The sequence below is a fragment of the Monodon monoceros genome, unplaced genomic scaffold, assembly GCF_005190385.1.
Source record: "Monodon monoceros isolate NGI ecotype Baffin Bay Population unplaced genomic scaffold, NGI_Narwhal_1 Super_Scaffold_18, whole genome shotgun sequence".
Lineage (NCBI taxonomy): Eukaryota > Metazoa > Chordata > Mammalia > Artiodactyla > Monodontidae > Monodon > Monodon monoceros.
Genome location: NW_021703774.1, coordinates 127,740,751 through 127,753,426, shown reverse-complemented (window position 1 = coordinate 127,753,426; position 12,676 = coordinate 127,740,751). Strand labels below are relative to the sequence as shown.

General features: G+C 37.4%; 1 non-coding gene across 1 annotated transcript; it reads left to right on the top strand.

The window, feature by feature from the left end:
• The first annotated feature begins 11,531 nt into the window (after nucleotides 1–11,531).
• Nucleotides 11,532–11,604, top strand: TRNAG-CCC. Its single transcript has one exon. It is a non-coding gene; the product is annotated as a tRNA-Gly (tRNA).
• The last annotated feature ends 1,072 nt before the right edge of the window (nucleotides 11,605–12,676 follow it).

Genomic DNA, 12,676 nt, shown 5'->3' with positions numbered 1-12,676 from the left:
ATATTTTGGGTTGATATTTGTGTAAGGCATGAGGTACAGGTCTAAATTGATTGCTTTGCATTTGGTAATACAATTTTCCCAGTACCATTGAAAAGACTATCCTTTCCCTATTGAATTGCCTTAGCACCTTTGTTGAAAATCAATTGGTCATAGATGTAAGCACTTATTTCTAGATTTTCAATTCTGTTCCATTGATGTATAGGTCTACCTTTATGCCAATACCATGTAGTCTTGATTACTGTAGTAAATTTTGAAATTGGGAAGACAAATCCTCTAAAATTTGATATTGGGAAGGATAAATCCTCCAACTTAGTTCCGTTTCCAAGATTGTTTTGGCTATTTTGGTTTCCTTGCATTTCTATATCAATGTTAGAACAGTTTGTCATATGCCCATGCTTGAGTTGATTGACTTAGGGGATGAAGAATTATGGACCAGCCTAGGTCTATGGTCATAGAGGGGTGGGATCTGAACAAGAAGGGAAGGTGTGCTTAGTGAAAAAAGCTAAGACTAGAATAGAGTTGCTGTGTCTTTCTTTAATCTTTATTCCTGGAGAGAAAAAAAGGTTGTGTAATGGAGGAGGGCAGTAAAGAGGAAATTTGAACTTCCTTGCTAAAGATCAACAGGTGTGGATAAGAAATGCCTGATTTAGGATTTTTTGAGGTAGAACCAGTGGAACCTGGAGGCTGAATAGATATTGGAGGCAAGGGAGAGGGGGAAGTAGATTTCTCCAAGGATTCTTGTCTATTCAATTATATAAGATCAGTAATACAGGTAAACGTAATCAGTATACATGTATATCATATTCATAGAGTGAACGACAAAAGCAACATGATCATTAATCATACATTTGAAAAAAATCTAATGCCCTTGCATGATAAAAAAAAAAAAACACTCAATAAACTAGGAATACAAGAGAACTTCCTCAAACTGATAACAGACATCTATGGAAAACCCATAATGAACATCATACTCATTGGTGAAAGACTATGGTCACTAGTTGCCTGATACCTGGCCCTGGGATCATTTAGAGCAGGGGAAATATTGGCTTAGTGTGTGTGAGAGTTAGATAAGGAGATGGTTGAGTGCATAGACTCAGTATTGGTTGGTTTACATATTAAACCCATGCTCAATTGGCAAATTGTTATTATCTTTAGGAATTAGCCAGCCCTTGGAGGGATATTCTCTCTCTGGGTCTGTAAGGCCCCCAAATGCCAGAGCATCAAGAATACAGAAAATAGGGACTTCCCTGGTGGTGCAGTGGTTAAGAATCTGCCTGCCAATGCAGGGGACACAGGTTCAAGCCCTGGTCCAGGAAAATCCCACATGCTGTGGAACAACTAAGCCCATACGCCACAACTACTGAGCCTGCATGCCACAACTACTGAAGCCCACGTGCCTAGAACCCATGCTCCGCAACAAGAAAAGCCACAGCAATGCAAAGCCTGTGCACTGCAATGAACAGTAGCCCCCGCTCGCCGCAACTAGAGAAAGCCGGCGTGCAGCAACGAAGACCCAAAGAAGCCAAAAATAAATAAATAAATAAATAATACAGATAATAAGAAAATATAAGTAATATAGTATTTGCCCTGTGATGAATGGATGCCAAATAGACAAACAGAATCTAAGAAAATACAGTTAGAACAACTTCACACCTACTAGGATGCTATAATCAAAAAGTGAAAAATAGGGACTTCCCTGCTGGCACAGTGGATAAGATTCCGCGATCCCAATGCAGGGGGCCCGGGTTCAATCCCTGGTCAGGGAACTAGGTCCCACATGCATGCCACAACTAAGAGTTTGCATGCCACAGCTATGGAACCAGGGTGCCACAACTAAGGAGCCTGCCTGCTGCAACTAAGACCCAGCACAACCAAATAAATAAATATCTTTTAAAAAGTAAAAAAATGATGTCATAGTAAGTGTTGGAAAAGATGTAGAGAAGTGGGAACCTTCACACATTTGCTGATGGGAATATAAAATGGCACAGTTGCTGTGAAAAAGAGTTTGGCAGTTCGTCAAAAAGTGAAACATTGAGTTACCATATGATCTGGAGTGGAGTTAATTGAAAACAGGGATGTAAACAGACACTTGTATGCCAATGTTCCCTGCAGCATTATTCACGTATCCAAAAAGTGTAAATAATCCACACGCCCATCAAGAGATGAATGAATAAGCAAGATGTGATATATCCATACAACAGAATGTTTTTCAGCCATAAAAAGGGATGAAGTACTGATATATGCTACATCATGAATGAACCTTTAAAACTATATGCTAAGTGAAAGAAGCCAGACACAGAAGACCACGTGTTGTATGATTCAATTTATATGAAATGACCAGAATAAGCAAATCCATAGAAACAGAAAGTATACTAGTAGTTTCCAGGGGTCAGGGGAAGGGACAAATAGAGAATGACTGATTAATCAGTATGAAGTTTCTTTTTAGGGTGATGAGAACATTCTGGAACTAGATAGTAGTGATGGCTCTACAACACTGTGAATTTACTAAATGGAACTGAACTATATATTTTGAAATGGTTGAAATGGGGAATTTCATGCTATTTGTATTTTACTACAACAACAAAAAAAGCAGCACCAAAAAATAGTCCATCTTCTGCTGGGTAATTTAGGTCTGAATGTGATAGCTACAACTTTAAGAGTTACTAAAAGGACAGAATGAGATAATATATGTAAAAGCTCCAGTCACAATAACAGGCGCCCAATACATAGTAGCAATTATTATTCTGAAATAAATGAATATTAATATGTAGATATTTGGGTTTATGACACAATAGAATAACTGTCTCTCTACTAGTAGCCATTGTATTACCCACAATCATGAACTTGAAGTAAAAATGCCACTTTAATTTATAATTGTCATTGATGAAGCAGTAGAAATGACTAATTTCATTGAATTTTAACTCTTTTTAAAATAATTAATTAATTTTTGGCTGCGTTGGGTCTTCGTTGTTGCGCCACAGGCTTTCTCTAGTTGTGGCGAGCAGGGGCTACTTTTAGTTTTAGTGCGTGGGCTCCTCATTGCGGTGGCTTCTCTTGTTGCAGAGCACAGACTCTAGGCACACGGACTTCAGTAGTTGTGGCGCACGGGCTTAGTTGCTCCGCGACATGTGCGATCTTCCTGGACCAGGGATCAAACCCGTGTCGCCTGAATTGGCAGGCAGATTCTTAACCACTGTGCCACCAGGGAAGTCCCTGAATCTTAACTCTTAAGTGCAAACCTTTTGGGTGATAAAATAGGCAGTATGACTAAAGCACTTCTGACGCATACCAAAGTGGGATGGTTGTCTTGAGGAGAAGCATATGTGTGATTATTTGAGTTGCCAGCTAAACTAGACAATTTTTCTTGGAATGCCATTTTTTCATGAAAGAGTAACAAACCACATTTCATGAAATGTGACAAACCACATTTATTTAGATTTGGCATTTGACAGAAATTTTTTAAAAAATGAGTGAAACGAACCTGTTACTTCAAGGAAAACCACACTAATTTTAAGTGAAAATTAGAATGTTGGAAAACTAGTATCAGCCACTGCAAGCTTGTCAGCTTCCAGATACTTAAAAGATCTTTTCTGACTAGAAAAGTGCACAGGTAAGGCACATGCCCACCTTAGGACTTTTGTACTGCCTGCCCCCTCTACTTGAATGCTCTTCCCTCATATCTGCTTGCCTCATTCCCTTATCTCCTTTAAATTTTCATTCACATGTCACCTTCTAAATGAGATCTACCCTGACCACCATTTTAAAATTGTAATCCATCCTTCAGGACTCTTGGTCCTTCTTTTCATCCTCTATTATTTCTTCCTCTCTCCACCTCCTTATAGGACTTATCACCTTCTAGCATTCTACATAATTTACTTGTTTTATTTTTTGTTTATTCTCTGTCTCAATCCACTAAAATGTAAGCTCCTTGAACAGAAATCCCTGTTTTTGTTCAGCTATAACCCCAACATCTAAAACAATGCCTAGCTCATTGTATACAGTCCAGACATACTCATTAACATTAACAAATGTTTATAATAATAATATTTCATGTTAGCATAGTCATAAAATGTTAAGATTATACATCAAGACATTATGGGTCATTGTTTTGGTTGTGTTATATATTCTTTAATGTTTGAATTTTTATCAAACACCTGGGTTATTTTAAAAATCAGAATATATATATTCTGAAGTATACACATACTTCTATGCCACAATAAGACTTTGTATCTTTATTAAGTCCTGTTCACATTCTGCCTTGATTTATAATTTAGTATGTACATATTTTTCTTCCTCAGTAGATTTCTAGCTCCTCAAGGGCAAGATAATATCATGTTCTCCTAGGCACCTGACCAACTGAGTGCATGACTGGCCATGCATCAAAGTCTAACCATTTTCAAAACTAGAGTAAATTCATTAAAAAACTGGCTTTTGGTATTCAGAGGTACAAACTTTGTGAATTATTAAGTAAATAATATCCTTTAACTAAGTACTGAGACTTAATAAACAAGATCCTTGCCAGCTTTCGTGTTTCTGTAGAGAAGTCAAAAAGAATTACAAGAGGTTGCTGCTGGCTGTCTTTTTACTTTAAAATATATAAATTGAAGCTTTTTATAATTTTATTTAAAAACTAAAGTTTTTGTGATATCAATATTTAATATTAATATTAAGTTAGTAGTTCCTTTCTGAACATTCTCCCAATTCAGAGTTTGAGTTCTGGTTTTTGGTTCAAGTGACAAACTGCCGGTATTAGACTCTTTCCTCTTCCTCCAAGCTCACTGAATTCCTTAGTTTCCAAACACCCAAAATAGTTTTCTATCAAAAGAGAGAGAGAGAGAGAGAGAGAGAGAGAGATTATTTTAGGTTCAGAAGAATCTGAAATTGGGTCAGGCTGAAATTTAGACTTAACAGAAGTAATGTTTATGAGCAGTATTTAACTTGCTGTTTTTCCCTGGAAAGCAGTGTAAGGTGGAAAAAAGAGCACAGGTTTAAAAAAATAATGTTTAAAAACAGTTCGTAATAACATGGAAAAGTGCTGTATGTTTTAATGGTAAGTGAAAAGAGCTGAAAAAAAAATAGTTTGTAAAGTAATCACAACTCTATCAAACAAACACATGAAAAACTACATTTAGAAGGAAAGATACCAAGAAATACAGATCAAAATGTCAACAGTGGTCACCTTTAGATAACAAAAATAATTTATTTATTTATTTTTACAGTAGGTCTTTTTGGGTTATCTATTTTAAATAAAGAAGTGTGTATATGTCAGTCCCAAACTCCCAATCTATCCTTCCCCGCATCCATCCCACCTGGTAACCATAAGTTCATTCTCTTAAGTCTGTGAGTCTGTTTCTGTTTTGTAAATAAGGTCATTCGTAACTTTATTTTGTTTTTTTAAGATTCCACATATAAGTGATATCATATGATATTTGTCTGATTTACTTTACTTAGTATGATAATTTCCAGGTCCATCCATGTTGCTGAAAATGGCATTATTTCATTCTTTTTAATGGCTGAGTAATATTCCACTGAATATATATATATATCTATCTATCTCACACCTTCTTTATCCATTCATCTGTCGATGGACATTTAGGTTGCTTCCATGCCTTGCCTATTGTAAACAGTGCTTCAATGAACATTGGGGTGTATGTATCCTTTCGAACCATGTCTTTCTATGGATATATGCCCAGGAGTGGGATTGCTGGATCATATGGTAGCTCTATTTTTAGTTCTTTTGTGGAACCTCCATACTGTCTCCATAGAGGCTGTACCAATTTACATTCCCACCAACAGTGTAGGAGGGTTCCCTTTTCTCCACACCCTCTCCAGCATTTATTTTTTGTAGATTTTTTGATGATGGTCATTCTGTGTGGTGTGAGGTGATATCTCATGTAGTTTTGATCTGCATTTCTCTAATACTTAGTGATGTTGAGCATCTTTTCTTGTGCCTCTTGGCCACCTGTATGTCTTCTTTGGAGAAACATCTATTTAGGTCTTCTGCCCATTTTTTAATTGGGTTGTTTGTTTTTATGGTATTGAGCTGAATGAGCTGTTCATAAATTTTGGAGACTAATCCCTTGTTGGTCGCATCATTTGCAAATATTTTCTCCCACTTTGTGGGTTGTCTTTTCATTTTGTTTGTGGTTTCCTTTGCTGTGCAAAAGCTTTTGAGTTTAACTAGTCCCATAGATAACGAAATGTTGAGTGATTCTTTTTTCTTACTGCTTTTCGGCAGTTTACAATGATTTACAATCTATATATATTTTATTTTATAATTGGAAAAAATAGTAACTTTCAAAAGAATGGAAGGAATAAAAAGAAGCAAAGAGAGAAAAATGTGAATTTTGAATTCATGCTTATCTGAGTTCAAATCATCTGGAAACTGAGACATGTTAGACAAGCCAAAGAGTATGACTTTTATTACCCACTGGGTTTCAGGTGCCGTAAATACATCAGCTCTGCCACTAGCTCCAAGCAAGAGGAACCATGCCTTAGAGCAGCAGTCCCCAAGTTTTTGGCACAAGGGACTGGTTTCATGGAAGACAATTTTTCCACAGACGGGGGTGGAGGATGGGCGGTGGGGTGGGGAATTGTTCCGGCGGTAATTCGAGCGGTGGGGAGAGGCTGATGAAGCTTCGATTGCTTGCCCACTGCTCGTCTCCTGCTGTGTGGCCCGGTTCCTAACAAGCCGCGGACCTGTACTGGTCTGCGGCCCAGGGGTTGGGGACCCCTGCCTTAGAGGGCTCTACGTGTAATATGATCACAAAAATCATACTGAAAACACAGGAGTATCTTTCTCATTCTCTAACTGGCTCTCAGCACTAACCTGGTGCCACCCTTCACCCTAAACAGCTGTTCCTGTCACTAACATTGTTCAGGTCCCAGGAAAATGCTTCTCCACATCTTTTGCCCTACAAAAGGCAGCTATATGCAAATGCTGTAAAGTTCTGGGATTTGCTGGGAGCAACATCAAATATAAATACTGCTTCAGAGTATGGAGAGGATTTGAGTGGCAAAATACTTAGGTAAGAAAAAAGACAACTTGTCAAATCTTATGTTTCAAAAGCATGAATGCCATAGATTCCTGTATAGCAGAGACTCATTCCACAATAGAGCCAGGCATGCATTTTCTTGCTTCTGTTCCTATTCCAATGTGTGGTTCCAAGTTAATTATGAATTAGCCTGGTATTTGCAACAGTTGTGTATGGTGACTGTGGTGAATATTTCTAAAATGGCCTACTGTGATCCCCACCTCCTTGTATGTATGCTTTTGTGTAATAATCTCCCCTTGCATGTGGGCTCAGCCTAGCAGATTGTTTCTAATAAGTAGAGCACAGGAAAAGTGATGGGGTGTCACTTCCATGATTGGCTTTTAAAAGAGTGTGACTTCCACTTTGCTAGCAGACTCTCTCTATTGCCTTCTTGGCTCACATGCTTTGATGAAACAGGCTGCTTTTTCGAGAGGCTCATGTGGCAAATAACTGAGAGAGGCGATGACCAATAGCCAGTGAGAAACGAAGGCCCTCAGTCCAACCTGCAAAGAACTGAATCCTGTCAACAACCACTGAATGAACTTGGAAGCACATTTTTTCCCAGTCATATTTTCAGATGGGATCACAGACCTTGGCTGACCTTGATTGCAGCCTTGGCAGAGACCAGGAAGCAGAGGACCCAGCTAAGTCATGACCAGATTCCTAACCCACAAAAATTGTGATAATAAATATTGTTTTTTAAAACCACTAAGACATGGATAATTTGTTATACAAAATACATGATTAATACAGTGGCTGAGAAACATTTTGCAATTTCAAGCATTATATATTACTCTTTAAATGTATGTGTATGCATATTTAAACATAAAATACACTTTTTCATAAAAATATGATTAACAATGTTGAACACCTTTTCATGTGCTTTTCGGCCATCTGTGCATATCCTTTGGAGAATGTCTATTCAAGTCTTTTGCCCATCTTTTAATTGGATTATTGTCTTTTTGTTGTCTATCTTTAAGTTCTTTATATATTCTGGGTACTAGACCCTTATCAGATATATAATTTGCAAATATTTTTTCCCATTCTGTGGATTGTCTTTTCATTTTCTTCATAGTGTCCTTTGATGCATGAAGGTTTTTAATTTTGATGAAGTATGATTTCTCTATTTTTTCTTTCTTGCTTGTACTTTCGGTGTCATCTAAGAAGCTGTTGTCAAATCCCAGTCATGAAGATATACCTGTATGTTTTACTCTAGGGGTTTTATCATTTAAACTTTTATATTTAGATCTTTGATCCATTTTGAGTTAATTTTTGAACATGGTATGAAGTAAGGATCCAACTTTATTCTTTTGCATGTGGAAACCCAGTTGTTCCACCACTATTTATTTGTTGAAGAGACTATTCTTTGGCCATTGAATGGTCTTGGCATTCACTGCTTTTTTTCTCTTCCATTATTTTTATTGTGGTAAAATACACATAACATAAAATTAACTGTTTTAACCATTTTAAGTGTACAGTTCAGTAACACTAAGTACATACACATTGTTGTGTAACCATCACCACATCTCTAACACCATTCATTCACAGAGTCGAAGTTCTGGTCCACAAACCCCTCCCTATAAGAGGTTCAATGCTTGCAAAAGAATTTGTAATAAACCAGGCCTCCCAGGATGGCTAGCTCCAGAAAAAAAAAAAAAAAAAAGAATCCATTTTATTTTACAGAATCCATTTTACCTTACAAAACTGAAACTCTATATCCATTAAGTAATGACTCCATTCCTCCCTCCCCCTAGCCCCTGGTAATCACCATTTTACTTTCTATCGCTACGAATGTGACTACTCTAGATACCTCAGGTAAGTGAAATCCTACAGTACAGTTGACCCCTAAACAACATGGGTTTAAACTGAATGGGTCCACTTATACTCAGATTGTTTTCAATAGTAAATACTACAGTGCTACAGAATCCTTGGCTGACTGACTCTGTGGATACAGAACTGTGGTTATGTAGGGCTGACTATGAGTTACACGTGCAGATTTTCAAAAGCACGGGGATGGGTGCCCTAACTCCCTCATTGTTCTAGGGTCAACTATATTTGTCTTTTTGTGATTGGCTTATTTCACTCAGTATAATGTCCTCAAGTTTCATCCATATTGTAGCATGTGTCAGAATTTCCTACTTTTTTAAGGAGTAATAGTTCATTATGTCCATACACCACATTTTGCTTATCCATTTATCTGTTGATGGACACTTGGGCTGCGTCCACCTTTTAGTGGTTGTGCATAATGCTGCTATGATGTGGGTACACAGCATGTGCTGCTTTTTGTTAGAGAGAAGAACTTTTCCCGGAAGCCCCCATAGCAGATTTTCCCTCACATCTCATTGCCAAGAATTATCTCACATGTTCATGCTTAAACCAAGAGAAATGGGCCACAGTGTTTGATTTAGGGTTCCATTGTAAAAGAAAGATGTGAGTATAAGTCAGTAAGTTACACTCTCTGCTGTCAAGACTAGTGAAGTCTACCTGCACAAGTTAGGGTGAACGTCAGATTTATATAGGATTTCTGTTTTGAGACCTTAAGGCTAGTGAATACTTCCTCATATTCCTGGCATCCTTGGTCATCATCTTTCTTGTGTGTTCTCACATGCACTTCCTTTCTTATGACCCAATCTCCTGCTACTTTTCTCCATTCAAAATCTTTCCATTGTTTCTCTGATGCTCTAATTCGCTACCTATGGATTCTCCTCACAGAATTTTTGCCTCACCTTCTGGTCTTAACAAATGCTGACACTTCTCTGAAGATTCTGTCCCCCTGCAACTTTCTTGAAAGTATGTCCTTTTGTCTTTTTGGTCTCATTTATTCATGAACATCGGGTCCAGAGGTGAGTTCAGCTCTCTCCTTATTCTTCAATGTTACATCTAAACAAGTAACCCTCTGTTTTTATGTAAAAATCCCGTTCCTTGAAAAATTTCATGATATTTACACATATTGTTCTCCACCCTCCCTCATTTCTCTCACCTTTTGGCTTCCTGGTTACTAGCTCAGATGCCCATCCACCTGGCTTGTAATCTTATCCATGCCCATGGTTTCAACTCTCACCTAAAGCTAGTGAGTCCCAAAGCAATATATTCAGCTCAAATCTTCCTCTTAAGTTCCATATCTAATTGCCTCCTGGGCATAGTCCTCTGATGGTGTTTAAGCATTCCTAACTCAACATGTGGAAAAGTGAAAAAACAGAAACCTGGGAGTCTCCTTTGATTTCTTCCCTCCTTCGCCCCTCCTCTTAGTTCTATTGTCCTAATATCTCTGACCAGTTTTTTGCTCTTCCCTTATTACTATTTATTTCAGGTCTCCCATTTTTTAAAACCTGAATTATGAAAACAATCTCCTAACTATTCTTTCCAGCCCAAGCCATTCTCCATAATCCTGCAAGCAGCAGCCTAAAATGCAATTTAATTATGTCATTCCCTAAATGGTTTCCTTTATAACCAGATTAAAGTTCAACACTCTTATCATAGTATACAAGTACCACTCCCCAACTCTCATGTTCCAGCTATAATAAATTTCTGGGTTATCCTAAACAGGTCGAATCTCCTTCTTCTGAAGCTAGTTAATTATTTTTGTCATTTAAGTTATCTTAGGACTTCCTCCTTCAGGATCCCTCAATTTGAGAATAACTGACACTCCTTGTTCTCTTAATACCCTGTTCTTCCCTCTATCATAATGTTTATCACACTGTGAGCCGTAAGTTACTTCTCTGAATTCTTTTCATATTTCCATGAATTAGCACAGTGCTGGCTGTTCAGTAAATATTAGCTGTGAATAGATTTTGTGCTGCATTTCAAGGCTAAGGTTTACTTTGTAGCACTTGCTGAAGTGTGGTTATGAAAGGAAAAGGAAGATGGAATAATATTGCATCTAGGGGGAAACTGAGTCCGCCGAAGTTGCTTTCAGAATTGTGGGGATTCAGTACAGGTTTGTAGGCTGAGGCAAAGGGGGCAGTGGAAAGAGTGAGCTTGAGGATGTAGGAGAGGGGATAGAAATAAGTTCACTTGGAAAGGAGAAAACGTTTTCACCAAGTTTTCCTTAAAATAATTTTAATAATTTCCACAAGGTATTCATCTCATCAAGGCTGAGTTCAATTTATCTCAAAATAACGTTCCTGATCAGTCATACATGGTACATGCTTACTTATTAAACAGGACCTTCGTCTTTCTCTGGGTCCTGGAGGGAGATGAATAAGAAGTGTACTTGGTAGAAGTTAAGAATTAAAAGTTTACTAGCAAAAACCTGGAGCTGTGTCACAATCAATGCTACTAGAATGGCTTCTATGTTTTCAAAGTACACACCTGGGATATGATGAATTTTGGAAAGGGCTTGATGCTTAAGATGAATGTTTTAAATATATATACGCACTAAGCAGTGAATTGCTGTTTTTCATGATTTTTAAATGTAGCATTCTATTAGTCAAATATTCTGCTTTTAATAGTTATTTAATTATACAATCTGATTTATTAATTAAAATAATAGGGACCTCCCTGGTGGTCCAGTGGTTAAGACTCTGCACTCCCAATGCAGGGGGCCCGGGTTCGATCCCTGGTCAGGGAACTAGATCCCGCATACCACAGTGAAAAGTTCCCGCATGTGGCAATGAAGATCCCGTGTACCGCAACTAAAACCCGGGGCAGACAAATAAATAAATAAATATTAAAAAAAAATAAAGCACGGGTGTTAAAAATAGCTTATGTATGAATGAGAAAGGAGTTTTCAGGGCCTCCGTCATCACCATGAACTCCCACAAGCATTGATGGAGAACTAATTACTCTGTACAAAGTACGGTGCTTAGAGCTGAGCAGGACACAGATGTTTAAGATGTAGCTCCTGTCTTTTAGAAAGTATATTCACTACTAAAGAGTTCCAGTTAAACAAATGCATAAGTGATTATTGAAAGTTGATGTTGAAGACAGTTTCTAAATACTTAGAATGCTATCTGGTTCAAATATAGTAGCATATTTTTCACTAATTGTATAATTGACATTATTTAGGTACTTTCTAAAAATAGGGTTATGGTTTATTTTTAAAACTTTCAACACCCTGACTCAAATTTTACCTTCAAAAAATATTTTATGTGCCAAGCCCTGTTCTAAATACTTTATGGTGGCTTTTATTATCATCCTATTGTACAGTTGAGGAAACTGAAACACAGAGAGAAGAGTAATTTGCCCAAGTGTAGAGCTGTGACCCTTACACAGGTATTCCACTGCAAAGGTCTTTTAATGTTTAATTAAAAAATGTTTTGACTAGGTAAGGCATTCACATGGTTTAAAAATAAAAGTGTGTATAATAAAAAAAGTTGATGTTACACATATTTTACTTTCTGTTTTCCATTCTGATAAAGCTCTCTTATCTTCTTTTCACTTCCTTTTAATTCTTTTTTAATTATCAAAACTGTATGTGCTTCAAAAAGACTATAGTGCCTAGGTAGAGTGCTTTGCCCCTAGCAGCACTTATCATGTATTTGTTGAACTGAAATGAACATCTTGTCCAGTTCTGACTCTGTGTGGTTGGCAATTGGCTGAATTGCAAAGTCAAAGACACGTTTAGAGGAGAGAATATTGCTGAGCACTGCAGCTGCAAGAATCTCTTTTAAAAACCTAAAGTCTGTTACATAAATTATGTA